Below are 17,268 nucleotides of genomic sequence, written 5' to 3'. Positions count from 1 at the left end.
TATAATAAAATTAAAACAAAATAGAGCTCTTTAAAATAATAAAGAAACAGAAAATCCAAAAGTCCAAGTCCTTGTCCTTGAGTGTGTGTGTGTTGTAGGTGCAATTGCAGTCCTAAAACAGGGACACCAAAAGATGTAGGTGTGATAGGATTAATAAATCAGTCTCATAAAATTTATTAACCATTAATTTGGGTGTTCAATATTTTATTAATTAAACAACCAAGATCAATGGGATAAGCTAGCTGTAACACTGTGCTACAGTCTTAGAGAGTATTGCAGTACTAATGTATTACAATTACACTACTAAATCCATAACACTCATGAACAACCAGGTTGGTGAAGGTAATTGGGAGTGCTTTGATGGCAGAGGTTGGCATTCAATGAATACTGTGGCAGAAACAGACAGGACAACAGTTTATTTCAATGATACTATTTATTAACACAATCACTACTACTTGGCAAACTAATACTGATATGGTACAATCAATAATCAGCAGCAAATAGAATGATCAAAGGGTAAATGGTAACAAAATGGTAATGAGTCTATGTACAGGTATTCAGTGTAGGACTGAATGAGTGTTAGACCAGAGATGAGTGAGAGTGTGTGTGTGTGTGTGTGTGTGAGTGTGTGAGAGAGAGAGAGAGAGCGCGTGCGTGTATGTGGGCGTGTGCCCAGCTGCGCACTGAAGAGAGAGGGAGGAGTTCTTTAGAGAGAAGCTGTGCGCATGTGCACAGGAGAGAGGAGGAGGAGCGAGGGAGAGAAACTGCGCGCAGGCACACAGCTAGGAATAGGCGTGGAGGAGGAGTGTCGTGTGTGAGCGTTCTTGCTCCGCCCCAACGAAGAGGGGGGATGGGTAGCAAGAGCGCGTGCACGGGAGAGGGACAAAGGATCAAGATTTGGTCTTGACTAGGCCCTAAACCCAAACCACAGTTCAACCCTAAACTACGCCCGAAATCCCAATGTTGAGGTGTGTGTGGTGCAGCAAAGAGAGTTAGAGATATGAAAGAGAGAGAACGCATGCACGGTCTATCTAATAAGGATACTGCACAATAGCACAGCTACACATACGGTCTAAGACCAAATCAAAGTGAATCACAATGCAGATATTTAAACCACGAATGAATTCAAATAAAACACTTTCCTCACTTCTCTAAACACAAATAAAACTAACACTGCCCAGATGCCAGCCTTACTTGGGATCGCTCTTGCTTGGCAATCGGAGGTGCGTCTCCTGTTATCCGGTGAACAGCGCGTAGCACAGGTCCAGAGAAAAGTTCCTTTCCTTGTCACTTGAAGATCCTCGGGGCTCGGTGGCTCGTACGATGATCTTGAAGGGTTCTTGGTTTAGTTAATCGACGTTTAAAGAAATAAAAAGGGATCCGGTCGCCTTTTCTTCCGTCGAATACTGTGCGTTACAGTGTAACTAGCCGGTAGAAGTTAAAGTTGCAACTGTGCGAGAGAAAGTAAATTAAACTTTGGTTGTACAAATGTCTCGCTTCGTTTTCACTTTGTCCTTTTCTTCGGCAGAGAAAAGAGACACCCGCTGCTAGCGAGCTGCTGCTAGAGCGAGCCGCTGCTAGGGAGTTGCAGAATTGCGGAGCTGGAAAAAAGAAGGTTCGGAATTTTCCGTGGTTTTATGGCGAAAATTGCGTCATCACTGTATGGTAGCTGCTTCATTGCTGTATCCAATACCGTTACAGTGAAACCTGAGAAGATGGGTACAGATTACCCATGCGGTCAAGCAGGGAATTATGGGTAATATGGTTTACGGGCCTGACGACCCCTACAGCGTCCAAAAGTTTGGTTCCTGGTTCGTGTGTGAGCGTCCAAGAGTTTGGTTCCAGGCTCGTGTGTGAGTGTGTATGTGCTTATCTGGTGTTCGAAGAATGAATCAACGCGTAAACGTTTTCTGCAAGCCGATCCTGTGGTAGGCCACACCGTTTCCACGATCGTCTGCAGTCTCACTGGGCTGGGCTCGCCATCACAAAAATCCTCCAGATTTTATCCGGCAGCTAAAAAAACCAGTCGGAGTTCGGTTTCTTATAGTTCGACAAAATCTCTCTCGACAGAGTCTAGGTTACACTCACGGCTGAAATTCGAAATTGCTTCGCTGGTTCTCAACGTGTTTCCTGGACGAGACCTCCAGTAGGAATGATAATTGCATAGCACTTGCCAATGTTATGATTGCATATGATGCGCCCCCTTCTGGGGTGGCATGGCACTACACCTCTAGATAATATATTGAGCACTAGTAGCCCTTAGTTGATACGGGTTACACCCTCCCCCCCTTGACTCTGTATGAGTCCCTTCATGCGTTGACCTATCGGGGAAATATCATAGTCACCAAAGGTGTCAAGTGCCTGATTAAAGCTCTCAAAGAGACTCTGTGCAAAGGAGATTAATGGTTTCCCCAACTGGGGGTAATGAAAACGGCCAGGTGGTCGCTGTAATCTTTCAGATTTACGTGTAGAGCTATTTGTTTCTCCATATGCCACATTTTCACTTTCTTTTCCCTGTTCGACTACCTTATAGGTTGGTGCATTATTCAGCTCAGCATTTTGTTGAACTTCATCAACAGCTTCTTCATCTTCAGGATCCTCCACGTTAACAGGACATACATCATCGTCGTCAGCAGCAACAGCTGAAATTTCATTCGTCAGATCCGGTAAAGTTATTTCCTCTCCAATTGGTGGTTGCTCACACATGACAACTAGCTCTTCTCTTCCATCCATCTCAGCAGACGTTCCAACAGGTCCTGCTGGCAACACAGGAGAATGGCCCAAATGAGGCTTGTCCTTAGGATGGGAGGTCATTGGCATGCCAGGGGAGCATTTACCTTCGACTACTGGAGCTACAGTGGGTTTCTGTGTCCTTGGAATTTCATACACCTGAACAAACCTTTCCTCAGGCTTGGCAAACGAATGAGTGGGACAGGAAAGTGAGTCATCCTCAGACTCCGAGTCTTCCTCAAGTGGCTGAGGGGGACTACGCCTGGTTCTTGGCCGGTGGACCTTTGGCTCGGCCTGTTCAATTTCTTCTGCTTCAGATAAGTCACCGCAAGGGAGTAAAAGGTCCTTATGTAGGGTTCGGATGGGACCATCTCCATTTATGGGCTGTACTGTGTACACAGGTAGGTCTCCCATCTTTTTCAGAACCTTATACATAGTGGATTCCCACTTGTCTGCAAGCTTGTGTTTGTTCCGCAACCGCACGTTTCTTACCAACACTTGATCACCTTGTCAAAGCGGCGTTTGTTTCGTTCGGCAACCTTTTGCGAATTCCTGCTGGCAATCTGGTAGCTCGTCTCGAGCCGTGCCTTCAGGTTTCTCACGTACTGGGAGTGAGATTTAGGAGCACCATCCTTAACAGGTAAGCAGAAGGCAATGTCTACTGGTAACCTAGGCTGGCGCCCAAACATTCATTTGTATGGGCTGAATCCGGTCACCTCGTTCTTGGTGCAATTATAGGCATGGGTTAGTGGTTTTACATAGTCACGCCAGTGGCTTTTCTCCTTGTCACTTAAGGTTCCTAACATGCCTAGAAGCGTTCTATTGAACCGCTCCACAGGGTTTCCTCTTGGGTGATACGGGCTTGTGCGCACTTTGGTGATGCCAGCAAGGGCGCAGAGCTCTTTAATGAGTTGAGACTCGAAATCCCTGCCCTGATCACTAAGTAAACGCTCTGGAAACCCGTAATGTACTAAATACTGCTCCCAAAGACACTTGGCAACTGTTGTAGCCTTCTGATCTTTTGTTGGTATGGCAACAGCGTACTTGGTGAAATGATCTGTTATAACCAAGATGTCTTTTGTGTTGTGATTGTTGGGCTCTAATGATAAATAGTCCATGCATACAAGTTCCATGGGGCAAGTTGTTTGGATATTCACAAGAGGTGCTGATTTTTCAGGTGGTGTTTTCCTTCGGACACAACGTCCACATGACTTGATCTTTTTCTCTACATCTGCAGTCATCTTAGGCCAATAAAATCTTGACCTGACTAAGTCAAGAGTCCTTTCCCAACCCATATGCCCCATGTCATCATGGAGGCACTTGAGAATGGTGGACCTTAGAGACTTAGGGACCACAAGCTGATAAGTGATGTCATCTTCAGATTGGCGAGTCCTATAGAGAAGACCATTTCTCAGTTCCAACCGTTTCCATTCCTTGAGCATTAATTTAAGCTCCAAAGAATCAGGACTGAAGTTGGGGGTTGCCTTGTCTCCAGCCTCCAACAGATTAACAACATGTCCAACGATTGGGTCAGACCTCTGATGGTGTTGGAGTTCTGCCTCACTGTAGGTAGGTATGGTGGAACAACCTAGTGCTCCCTCATCTTCATATATGCCTGGCACTGCATCGGTGTGAAGGGCAAGAGATTCCACCAAGGTGATAGAAGGTAGGTTATTGTCAGCCTCACCCAACAGATGGCGGTGATACAAGGCATGGACTGTGTCGGACGGTAGATCCTGCTGGTCAGGAGATGAAGACAGATGGTGAGAGGTGAACTGTTTCATTCGCTCTCTTTCCTCAAGAGAAACATGGTCGTCACCCAGAGTGTCATGAGGTCGCCTAGAAAGGCCGTCAGCGTCTTGGTTGCTTTTGCCAGCACGATATTTGATATTAAAGTCAAAGGTGGAAAGAGCAGCCAACCAGCGATAACTGGCAGCGTCAAGTTTGGCTGACTTCAGAATGTATGTCAACAGATTGTTATCCGTTACAACTGTGAACGTGTTTCCATAGAGATAGTCTTGAAGTTTCTCCACAACGGACCACTTCAAAGCTAGAAATTCCAGCTTGTGGGCTGGGTACCGCTTTTCACTGGGTGACAGGCCTCTGCTAGCGTAGGCAATAACTCGCATCTCACCATCCTGCTCCTGGTATAGGGCAGCACCTAATCCAGAAGTGCTCGCATCTGTGTGGAGAACATACGGCAGTTTTGGATTAGCAAATCCGAGTATTGGTGAAGAAGTGAGCTTTTCTATTATTGTTTCAAAAGCTTCCTGGCAAGCAGGTGTCCACCGGCCGGCAAAGGTTTCTTTGGGATTGAAGTACTCCCCAGGGCTAGATGCCGCTTTCCTGCCCCTCCTATAAGGTGGGTAACCTCTGGTAAGATCATTCAAGGGTTTGACTATTTTAGAATAGTCCTTTACAAACCGCCGATAATATCCTGCAAAGCCTAGGAAGGACTTTAAGCTCACTGAGAGTTTGAGGCTCTATGGCCAAGTGCGAAGAGCACCTGACCTTTCTCGGGTCAGTCTCCACCCCTTTGCTGGAAACAATGTGCCCTAAATAGCGCACTGATCTTTGGAAGAAACGACATTTTGCTGGGGAAAGTTTCAAGCCATTTTTTTCTCAATTGCTGGAGAACATGTAAAAGCCTAGTTTCGTGTTCCTCTAATGTACTTGAAAAGACTATGACATCATCTAAGAACACCAGTACTTCCTTCAGATTAAGACTGCCCATACATTTCTCCATTAATCGTTGGAACGTACTGGGAGCGTTGGTGATGCCCTGAGGCATGCGATTGAACTCGTAAAACCCCAAAGGACAAACAAAAGCGGTCTTCGGCTTGTCACGTTCTTCCATCTCAATCTGGTAGTAGCCAGATTTCAGATCCATTACTGAAAACCATTTGGATCCAGCAAGAATCGAAAAGCTTCTTCAAGGTTAGGAAGTGCATATGCATCTCGTATTGTCAGCGCATTTAGCTTACGGTAATCGATGCAAAGGCGGACTTCTCCGTTCTTTTTCCGAACCACCACGATTGGTGAAGAGTAAGGGGACTCTGATTCACGAATCACCCCTGCATCAAGGAGGGTTTGCAAATGTTTCCTCACGGCTTCATAATCGTTTGGGTGAATTGGTCTGGACTTCTGCTTGAAGGGTGTTTCGTCTTTTAAGTTTATATGATGCTTCACTTTAGACACATGCCCGAAATCCAAATCATGTTGGGCAAAAACATCCGCGTAAGCACTTAAACTCTGGTTTATCCTATCCTCGCCAAAATCAAAGGTCAGATCTGACCCGGTAGGTTCATCAACTGGCTTCGAAGTGACAGTACAACATTTCACAATGTTGGCATTTTTGGATGAAGCAGGTAAGTTGTCATAGATCTCCTCAGGGATGTGAAGCTCGGCAATAAGACAGTTTGAGGGAAGTGTTATGTCATGCTCCGCTTCATTTCTAACCCACACAGGTAACTTATGAGGATGCTGCTCAGGCAAATTGACGAGACAGCACTCTACAAGGATTCCACCAGGCAAAGCAGATGACGTTGGCTGCTCAACAACTGCCCATCCACCAGTGGTATTAGCCCTTACACAGCCCTCAAGAAGAACTTTCCCTTGAGCAGGTATCACTCTAGGCACCTTGCCTTTAAGAGTCACCAAGCCCATTCTCCCCGTTGAGCTCACCTGTTTCCTGAGCCTAAGCGTCTGAAGAATTTGTCTATAGCCATAGACAGGAGACAAGTCATTTGGTTTTTTGCCATGAAAGTGTTCGTCATACAAGACATCAAGAGCATTTGTTCCAATCAGTACAGGTAGGTCAGAGTTAGCTCGCAAGTCTGGAACTACTAACGCTAAAGTGGAAACTTCAGGCTCAGTTTCAACAAAGTCCCTTGGAAACTTAAGGCTGATGGGTACATAGCCCAAGTATGGAACATTTTGGCCATTAGCACCTTCAACATCCAGGCCATCAATGGGTTGAATGGGGTGTTCTGACAGATTGCTGTCATAGAAAGAAGCAGGCACGGTGGTCACCTGAGACCCCGTGTCCAGAAGACAATTACAGGTAACTCCTGAAACAGTGACATTAACTGTACATTTCTGCCCTACAAGCCCTTTAGGTAGTCGGGTTTGGTGATGTATCCTGTGAGAGTGAATGGAGGCTTTCGTCTGAAGTTCGTGCTTAGTCTCAGTCCCTGGTAGTCCCTCCCCAGGAACTGAGTTCAGTTTAAATCATGCTCATTTTGCTCCTCCCACGCCCGTTGCTTTCGTTTAAACTCCTTACGCTTCATTTCAACAAGCTCAGGATTCATTACTACAGGAAGGCGCAATGTGGCCATCCTCCCCACACCTGAAGCAAAATCCTGGGCGGGGCTTCTTTGTGAGTTTCGATTCGACTGGGTCTGAGAGATTTTCCCCAGTAGAGGCCTTGGCTTTAGACTTTGATTTCTTATCTGACTTAGCATTAGTCTGACTCGAGCCATTACTCAGGGATGTTTTGAGGGAAGCCAGTTGGGCTTGTAACTTTGCGAGCTGCTTCTCCAGTTTACGAGCATTGGTGGAAAATGCCCCTTCTGCAGCAGTTTCTGGGTCTATGTCATCAATAGCATACTCTCCCACCGTAATGGAATTTGCTTGGGTTTTGGGTTTGGGAAGCCCCAAGTGCTGTTTCATTCGGGTGGTCTTGGCAGCTTGTCGGTCCTCCTCAGTACGAAGCAAAAGAAGTAATTCAGGAAACGAAGGTGGGTTACTTTTCTTTTGCTCAAGCTGGAGACTGGTAATTAAGCCGTTATCCCAGCAGCCTCGACAAAATTGCTTAAGCAGCTGGCGTTCTACGTCACTAGCGGCGATACCGCCTCTTTTAACAACTTGACTGAGGGCTGTCTGCAATCGTTGCAAATAGCCAGAGGGCTTCTCACCCGAGTTCTGGTTGGTATTTAGAAATCTTGCGAAAAGTTGATCTCCATCCTCGACCGTGCTATACGCGGAGTCGAGTACACAAACAACGATAGACAATGGACAAGGCAAACACTAGGACTTAAATACAGAGGGAAACTAAACAGGATTGGTTAAAACTAACAAGGTTAATAATGAGACAAACGGGAACAGGTGAGGGGCGGAGACAGACAGAACAGGAGCACAAAGACGGAACAAAACAAAATGGAGGTGCAGGCTGTGACAGAGATAGTCATGGGGGGTTGCGTTAGGACCAAGGTGCTTTACAATGCTGGCCGCAGGCGGAAGAAGGCTCTCTATTATATTCTTGACAGCATGTTTGTCGGACACGGCAGCATCTATCAAGTGGAAATCAACATTGTTCCGCCATGTGTCATAATCGGATTCGGAATATGGACAAGGGATCTTACCGGAGAAAGGTCTAAGTCTGGCATGGCCATAATACTGGGAAGGAATGTCACTGTTCTTAATAACATGCTCAACCACCACCTTTTGGACCTCAGAAGTGGTAAGCTGCTCGGGAGGTAAGTAGACGGTTTGTTTCTTATGTGGAGATGATGCTTCTGCACCCACCGTGAATGGAAGTGAACCATGTTCTGGAATGTGGGTAGGCTCAGTACATATTTTTTGACTTCCGTTAGCTGTTGACTCAACTTGGGCTGTGTTAGTGGGCTGTACTTCCTGATTAACTACTGGTACATCTGATTCAATTGTATGAGGTCTTTTGGTGGACTTCTGAATTCTAGCCAGCTCATCTAGCAGGAGCTTCTTGAAGACTGCTCCACTTAATTTAGCAATATCCCGCAGTTCAGCTAAGTAAGAATGGGTTAAGTTTGAAGTTCTGTCAACAGCATACAACTCAGACAGAAGCTGAATGTGGTGGGTAACATTTGGGTTACTGCTGGGTCTTTTGCGGGGCAAGATATCCTGAAGAAACTGAATGGGTGCACCTGATGTGAATTCCACAATGGCTGTGTCTTTAAACTGAGATTCTGCACTGGTTACCTTAATTATCTGTTCATTCTGTACCGTTTGATTGTTGTAATAAACGTGTACGTTCGTATTCCTGCTGTTTGAGTACGTGATAAACTATTTCCAAGTTACTGAATGTGGCGATCCAGGAACTTAACTTAAGCTAATTAGCTAGAGGTATTGAATTCGAAGAGTATTATTGTACTTGCTACCTAACTGTATGTTCACACTGAGAGCAGCGAGAGCGTCAAAGTGACCGGAAGTCATTCATTTTCTATGAGAGCCAGCATCTTTTAGCGGCGAAGAACGTTGCGGCAAAGGGCGTCGTGGTGAGGGTGGTTTGGGCGTCAAAATACAGTTGAAGTTCAGTTAACTTTATGGTAATGAGATATGACGCGGTTTGGCGGCAACCGATAGGAATTTGGAAGTGCTCTGCTCTAGAGAGTTTTAGAGAACACAACAGTATAAACTATTGTTCCCACAAAACTTTTGGTCCTTAGCAAAATGGAGGAGAAACTGATTATATCTGTGGTGGGTTTCCCCATGTTGTACTGTAATGTAGGTTATGCACAAACGTTAATTAAAGACCAAGGCTAGTAAACGTGTCCTATAAACTCCATGCTGGAATTTGACCTAGCCAAGCATTAACACAAAAGACACACAACAAAAAAGTTTTTTGTTTTTGTTTTTTGTTAGTTTATTTTGTTACGAAATATGTAATTAGCATTGTTTATTTATTTCTGTCACCGGTCGATTCCTCACCTTCACATTTAAAATATCTCATAAGGTTAACTTATAGCCTACTGGTGGTCAGTCAGCACAAAGATTTCGCTCAACCTGTTTGTTTGCATTATGGCCCCTTTAAAAAATATTTGCATAACCAAGCTTTCTGAAGGAACTTGTAACCGCCTATTTCATCAACGTCAGAGCGTCCACAGTGTTCAACAGCGTTGTTGGCAGGGAGGTTTGAGCGACTTTTGCCGCTCTCGCCGCTCTCAGTGTGAACGTACAGTTAATGCTGTTATTTATTATATATATGGCTAATGAAGAGTTGCTCTGAATAGAGCTATAAATAGAGTTTTTCAGGATATCTGTAATTTCACCGGGTTCAGGTTCTGAAATAAGGTTGTGGTCACCACTAAGTGATTTAAGTACTAAGAGGACCATTAACCAGACTTTCCTCATACCATTGGCAGACAGTGCACACACATACACTGTACACACATACACATACAAAAACAAAATACAATCAGCTTGAGAGTCTTAGCGTGAGGGACTAAATCTACCCGTATTAATAAATCAGTATTGGTCTCAGTGGTGGCTTTGGTTTTTATTTTTAAATGTGAGATAAGTAAACCTACCAACACTATCCTTAAAAATATAAATAAAACTTGGGAAATTGAAAAACTGAAGGCATCTAATTAGTTCAATTCTCTAATGTCACCCACATCAGCCCGTTTGGCCAGCGTCATTCAGCACTTGATGCCCAATACAGCTGAGATGGTCAAAAGTCCCCTGTCATTTTGGTCTGACACCAGTTTCTCTGTTTCTTTTAAAATAATTAACATAAGGGTTTAAGCAGGGGGAACTGTTTTCAGTTCATCATAAATGGGGAGCTGGGGAGCAGAGGGGGTCAGTAGATCACTGGTGATGAAATCAGTTTACCAGCATGTGAAAAGTTACCTTAAACTACTCTAGAAAGCCACAAATTAAATTCAGGGCAGCACAATAAGTAAGAATAAGTGAGAATAAATAGGAATAAATAGCAACCCCAGACCAAGTTTAAACAACATGTAACAGTATTAGTAGTCCAAGACCTGAAATAAAAATTCAGTGCAAGGCTAATGCAAATGCATGAGATAAAAGCAGTCCAGTCACAAACTCAAGTCTTCACCCAGATCTCCCTATTGTAGAAATCCACATCTGTGCTTCCATCGAGACGAGGCTCTGACTCCAAATCAACTTGTACTCCATTAAGCTGCATCTTCACTCCCACTGTGCAAAGTCAGGAACAAGGAACAATGGGCTTCAATGTCTACCGCAGGCAGGATGCATTAAAAGCAAATCCAATCAGTCGGCAATACCACTTCCATTTAAGAGATCTTCATAAACACTCTCCAGAAACATTCTTATTGCTCGATACCTCCCGCTGTCTTAGCCTCACTCTGGCACTGGCGACGCTGTGACAGAACAGGTGTTTATCTACCTCCCTGTACCATCAATGTAATCTTAGTACAAGCATAAGAACATTCAAGTGATGAAAGTAATACTTTCTTATAGCTTGGCAGCTGAAGCCTATAGCCTGAGGGTTGGATGTTTTTCTATGGATACCCCACTATTTAGGTGCTGGAGATTTCCCCTGGAGAGAGGACAGGTGAATGCTCTCAGCGAAGACCAAGCCCTTTTCCCTGGAGAGAAAAGAAAACAGGGTTTGTAAACAGCATCTTCTCTACTTTAAAGCAAAATAAGAATGTGGTGGATCATTAGGGCAGTGGGATGTGTCCAAAGAGTCAGCAGGGCAGTTTTGTCAGTAAGCATAAGAAAATCATCACAACACTCACTGTACATGCAGCCGTGTACATCTGTGTACATCACTCCATAATTTTACATATTACAATAGAAATCACATATACTTACCCACATACCTCAAAAAACAGGTAACAGGTGTTCTTGTTAATTTAACAAGTTGCTGGTCACAGCACAAATGCTGCAGTTCTGTTAGACATTTTGTGTACATGGTAATATAACAAAATAGCCTAAATATTACAGTGTCAAAGCTTTAGAGTTTGATGACCATCAAAAGTAAGCCCTTCTCCCCATTAATAATTCAAGATAAAAATACACAGCTAGACTATTACAATGCAGAAGACTATTACAAAGACTATTACACCTCCATAGTCGAGAGAGTAGAAGGCTTTGAATGATGGAACTGGAACCCACATAAATCTACATGAAGCAGACATTGAAGAACATTTCAAAGTTGAAAAGTGATTTAAGTTGGACTTCTTTTAAAAAATATACTCACAACTTTCCAGTTGCATTTTGGACCATATTTTTAAGGAGTACCTAATCCGATGTTTAGCCACACAACCAGCCTCCATCTTGAGTTGTTCACTGCTTTCCATGCAGCAAAGCGTTTCTTCAAAAGCGTTGTGTGAGATTCTGAAGTTGGTGCGCCCTGCTCAGTTTCTTGACAACTGTCATCCGCTTGCAGGAGTCAGGATTTGAAGCGAACCCCAGCCTTGGAATACATATGCTGGTATTCCTCATCTCAAAAAAATGACTTTGACCGGAATGCCAGCTATCTGAGGGCTTCCTGTGACTCTCAATGGAAGAAGTTCTACCCAGAGATTTGGACACCTCTGTTGAAATTAAGCAAAGGTTGGCTGCTACATGCCTCTCTGTATTGTTTGTCTGTGTCAGAACCACCCAAAAATCAAGCTCACTCACATTGGTTTATACCCTAACGCATCTACCAAAAACAAGAGGTTACAGTGCTGGTGATATTAGCACTGCTCTTTTGTCATCAAAAGTCCAAACCCACATAGAACATTTCTTTTTTACTGCACACTCTGAGAAACATGGCGTGTACCAACAGTACCAGTATAAACTGCTGTCCAAGAAATCCTTAGGATTCCCTTATCAGCAGGTGTGTACAAACAGCCTTTGTCTCACTAGGCTTTGTTATTATACCATCTCTAGGACTGGCATGGCCTAGGAACTTGGCACATCTTCTCTAGCAATAATTCTGTGTTGGTACACTGTGGCACAACCTCTGAGGCAGCAACAGTTCAACCCTCTTCTTGACTCCCTTAGTCATATCTGCATTTTGCACCAACTGTTGGATGGTCTGCATTGCTTCATTTGATACTTCTGTCGCAGGTTTGGCCATGTGCAACTGAAGGTAAGTATTGGTACCATTTTTGTTGTAGATCATAGAATTATCATAGATAAACTCCTCAAATGTTTTAATTTGCATCACCATTTTATCCTGAGAGTTTATCAGTTTTTTATTGTACTCTTCCATTTGCTCATGTGTAGCTATGTCGGTAGATCTGTTCCTTAGGGAAGGTAGTCAACCCTAACTGGTTCGCATGTGCTCTTGTAACTCTAATGTATTTGGATATCATTCTTCATCTTCACCTGGATGTTTTTGGCCATGGAAGTCGAGGCCAGTCCACTTGATCATCCCATAGTTTGGCTGTGGTTGTTGTCATCTTCATCTGTTTCAATCTAGAGCTGACTAATAATTAATCTGACTGGTTCTCACTGAGTTACAGAGGGACCAGCTGTGAAGTCATGTGGTGAACTGATGTCCACTGCCTCTGACAGCAAAGTGGCCACTGAAGAGACTATTGTACAATATATTATATTCTATAAAACAGCAGGTCTAAAAACACCACTCTATAACTGTGTACCTGACCTATGTCAAAGCTTTCTGTTAAAGATAAGGAGACAAGTGTTGTCTCCTTTGGAACACACCTCAGATGAGTAACTCAAGGGCAAGTGAACAATGTGTATTACACAGTGAAGTTTCATACACAGTATGGCACCAGCAATGACCACCAGCAAATTTCAACACAAGCAACATATTTTCCAACATTACTTGCAGCTGATAGAAACTTCTCCATTATCATTCTATCTATCTTCGCCAAGTCCTGCTACTGGTGCTCCGGTCAAAGATCAGTAACCCCTCTATGGTACACCAAAGATGTACTCCAGCTTTAAAGTATTCATGTCTCCTCCAGATGGTCAGAGTGAGAATTACATATAAACGCTTTGAAAGATCTTTAGGAATTAATGCATGTGATCTGGGAAGAAATCAATCAACATTAACATGTACCATTGCTCCAATCATGCACTGAACTTCTTTACTTTCTTTAAAAAAAGGGCTGACCAAGTGGGTTAGGGCTTGTTGTTAGTAACATAAAGCTTAGAGGTTCTGAATGAGATCAAAGAAGAAGACTACAAGTTCACAGCAAAATTATTACATGACATTTAAAGAAAAAAAGAGGTTGTAGAGGTTGTAAGGCCCAGGATATTGCTACACATTATATTCTGTTATAGTTATTGTAAATGTGCTTTCCAAAGCATATGTAGAACAACTGGGCCTGTTTTTGTGTAATCTTTCAAGATGACTGCAGGTTGAATATATAGCTGTCAGCCAACAGTCTGCAGTGTGTGTGTGTGTGTGTGTGTGTGTGTGTGTGTGTGTGTGTGTGTGTGCGTGTGATTTACAGACTATTTTGATGATTTTTTAAAATTATAGGAGAAGTAATATGGTGTTAAAATGCCTTTGAGCCCTGAGTGAATGAGTGATGAATCCACCCATCAAAGATTTCCGCTGGCTAAGCTGCACTGAGCTGAAATTTTCAACCATCCATTACCAGTCGTTTACTCCAGCTGACAGACATTGAGGAGATAGGATCTCTGTGTATCATTCACACCAGTAATATCACAGCTCCTAAGGGGCTGTAGCTGTCATTAAAACATTAAACATAACGTTAAAAGCATTGGAGACATTAGTTGCAGGATGCAGCCCATAGGCAACAACAAAGGTAGAACTTCCACCTTTACTTTACTTTACAGAGCTCCCATCTCCACCTATACTTTACAAAGCTCCCATCTCCGTCTTTACTTTACTTTGCAAAGTCCCCATCTCCGTATTTACTTTACTTTACAAAGCTCCCATCTCTACCTTCACCTGACTTTACAAAGCTCCCATTCCCACCTTTTCTTTTTCAGACGGCTTTTACCTCACTGACAGCCTTCTGACCTTTTCCTCAGATGATGAATCACACATGTCAGAGTCAGAACTACACCTAAACCTTCTGACGGAGGTACCATTGGAACCTGTTGTTCCTAAAGCGAAGGTCAGTGGACTGGAGGTCACATCACACATTAGAATGGGAAAGCAGATAAGATCTCCCTGCAGAGAGTAAAATTCATCTCCTTGTCATTTTTAACTTAGCCTAGTGGATCGTTTCGCTCTAACACACATACAGCAATGAAGGGGGAAAATAAAACAATTGTCAATGTTAATGAGGTGTTGAGCTGAGTAATAACGATGTGTATACTCCGCAGTCAGAAATGCAATTCCTTAATGGCACTCTCAATTACGATGGTGAACGTTAATATGTGGGTGGATGCTGAGCTTAGCCTGCACCCACACAGTCCTTTGCTGCTGATGCAATTAGAAATAGATGGTTTGTCTGTGTGTGTGTGTGTGTGTGTGTGCGTGCGCACGCATCTGTGTACTTGTTTTTGTTAATTTAGGGGGACCTTTTACCTAAACTACACTTCTTCTGGGGATACCTTGTCAAACTGGGGTCAGAATCGCTGTCCAGACCTATATAGTTGCTTTTTTATGAGAGATATTGTTGTTTTGGGTGAACCTAAAAGTGTCAAAGTGTGTTTTGGTTGTCCCGCAGAATCTAGAATACAAGGGCTGTGTGTGTGTGTGTGTGTGTGTGTGTTTGTTCTAAAATGTGTAGATTAACCATCCGTTTAGATAGATGTGCTAAGGATGGCTAAAAAGCACAAATACTCAGACTTCTTCTTCTCTCATTTTGTCTTGCGTCAAACATCTGCCACTGACAACCACCAACAAGTCCAGTAAAGTTATGAAGGTCATTGGATCTATTAAGGCACCCAAGAAATGTACAATCACTTGTAATATGTTTTGTTGTTTGTCACACTCCACGGACACAGATGTCATAATCTGCTACACCAGTTTTATGAAGGAATGCTTTTCTTTTTTGCATAGTGTAACAGATTGAGCTGGATCAATGCATTCCTACTGAGAACACAATCTGTTCAGTTTACTGGAGAGGATTGCTAGATACTGGTGAAGCGCCACCAAACCAGTGTTCATTCCACCAGTCGAACACACAGTTTGAGGAAGATGGATGTTGTTTGATTGTGTTCTGGGCTACTCCCACAAATTGTGGGGGGTTTTTTTTTAGTTTTTTGTTTTTTCTTCCTGATGCACTGATTGATTCATATTTTGATGGGTCAGAGATGAGGCTATGCAGAAGGCTTGCTTTTTCAGCAATATTTATTTTTTGATCCTGTCAACAAATGTCAACAGGAGGATTCCCAGCTGTCAGGCCTGAGGAAAAAATGGAAGTGATGTTGATTATATAATGTTGACTCGAGTTTGTGTTTTGAGTGCAAGTAGCCACGGGTGTTCCTTGATGGTAAGGGATCTGTCACAGGTGACCACCAAATAAACCAGGAATTCATCAAATTCCATTTCACATTGAGTCTGATATTGCAACACATATTCTCAAGGTTCTGTTTAAAGTGCCATTGGTCAAAATAATTACACAGATTGATAAGGCCTTCTTCCAATATAAACTTGAGAAATCAAAGGCACAGTCATTAGCATACAAGCACTTTTCAGATTTTGTTCTGGGCATGTCTGATGTATAGATGTCAAATAGGTTGGGAGCAAGAACAGACTCCTGAGGTAGACTATTTCATTGTCTGTGTTTCTTGCTGCTCTCGCCATTAGAGACTTCCAAGAAAATCATTCTGTCTTGCACTAGTCACATGATAAAATGCACAAATTTGATGCCCAGAATCAGTTGTAGAAGCTTAGGGTATAATCCCTTGTGCCCTATGGTTTATTAGGCAGTGGAAAGATTGACTAAGACAAGCCCATATTTCTCTTTGCTTTGAAATGAAGCCTCTACATTGTTCACAAAGAAAGCAACATGGTCAGTTGTTGACTTTCCTTTCCTAAAGCTTGCGTAACACTGAGACTGGCTGGTAGCTGTCTTGCGTGGTGTATGGCTTTTTGGGTTTGAGTATGCCATGCACTTTAGTGTATTTCCAGATTGCAAGATTGGTGGTTTTGTCAAGGCAACCTGGTGGGAGGATTCTGCACTACTTTATCAACTGGAGTCCCAAGTGTCTGAGGAGTGAAGGTGATCGATGCCTGGATTTTTTCTGTTGTGGAGGCAGAGGATGACATCCATTGATGGTAACAGCATCAGACAAGGGGCTTGATGCAGGTTGAGTCACCTGCTGTGCCTTAATCAGAGGTTTAGTTTGCTGCTGTACTGCCTTCAACTTGGTTCTGCATGCATTTCCTTTCTACTTTCAATTTTTCATGAGGGCGGAGGCAGTGGCCTTGGCTGTAACAGGACAGTTTTTGGAATGGTACTGTGGTCCATGACTGCTGAAAGTAGGCCATGCTTTCCTGCTGGAGGCAGTGAAGTCAAAGCAGGAGATGGTTTCTTCCCTGTGTGATTGTCTTTTCCTACCAAGAACATCGATTAAATGCTCAGACCAAGCAGGTCCTATCTGTTGGGCTGGCAGTGTCAATTTCATTCAGTGCTTCTTCACATATTCATCGTCCCTGCATGGAATGTTATTGCTAAGTATCAGGGGCAGAAGAAGTTGGTAAATGCAATTCAAAGCAGCAGATGCCTTGCCATTTGGATAGCTATTATCTACAGTGGAGTTGATTTTGTCCCAGTCTGCTTATTATCATGACAGAGCAGTGTCCAGAGCAGGGTAACTGGCAAAACACAGAACAGTCTCAGGTATGAGAGGACTCAGAAGATGCATCAGTAAGATTTGAGTACATCTAAGACTTATGATGGC

The sequence above is a fragment of the Chanos chanos genome, chromosome 3, assembly GCF_902362185.1.
Source record: "Chanos chanos chromosome 3, fChaCha1.1, whole genome shotgun sequence".
NCBI classification, from domain to species: Eukaryota; Metazoa; Chordata; class Actinopteri; order Gonorynchiformes; family Chanidae; genus Chanos; species Chanos chanos.
Note: the sequence above shows the minus strand (reverse complement) of the source record.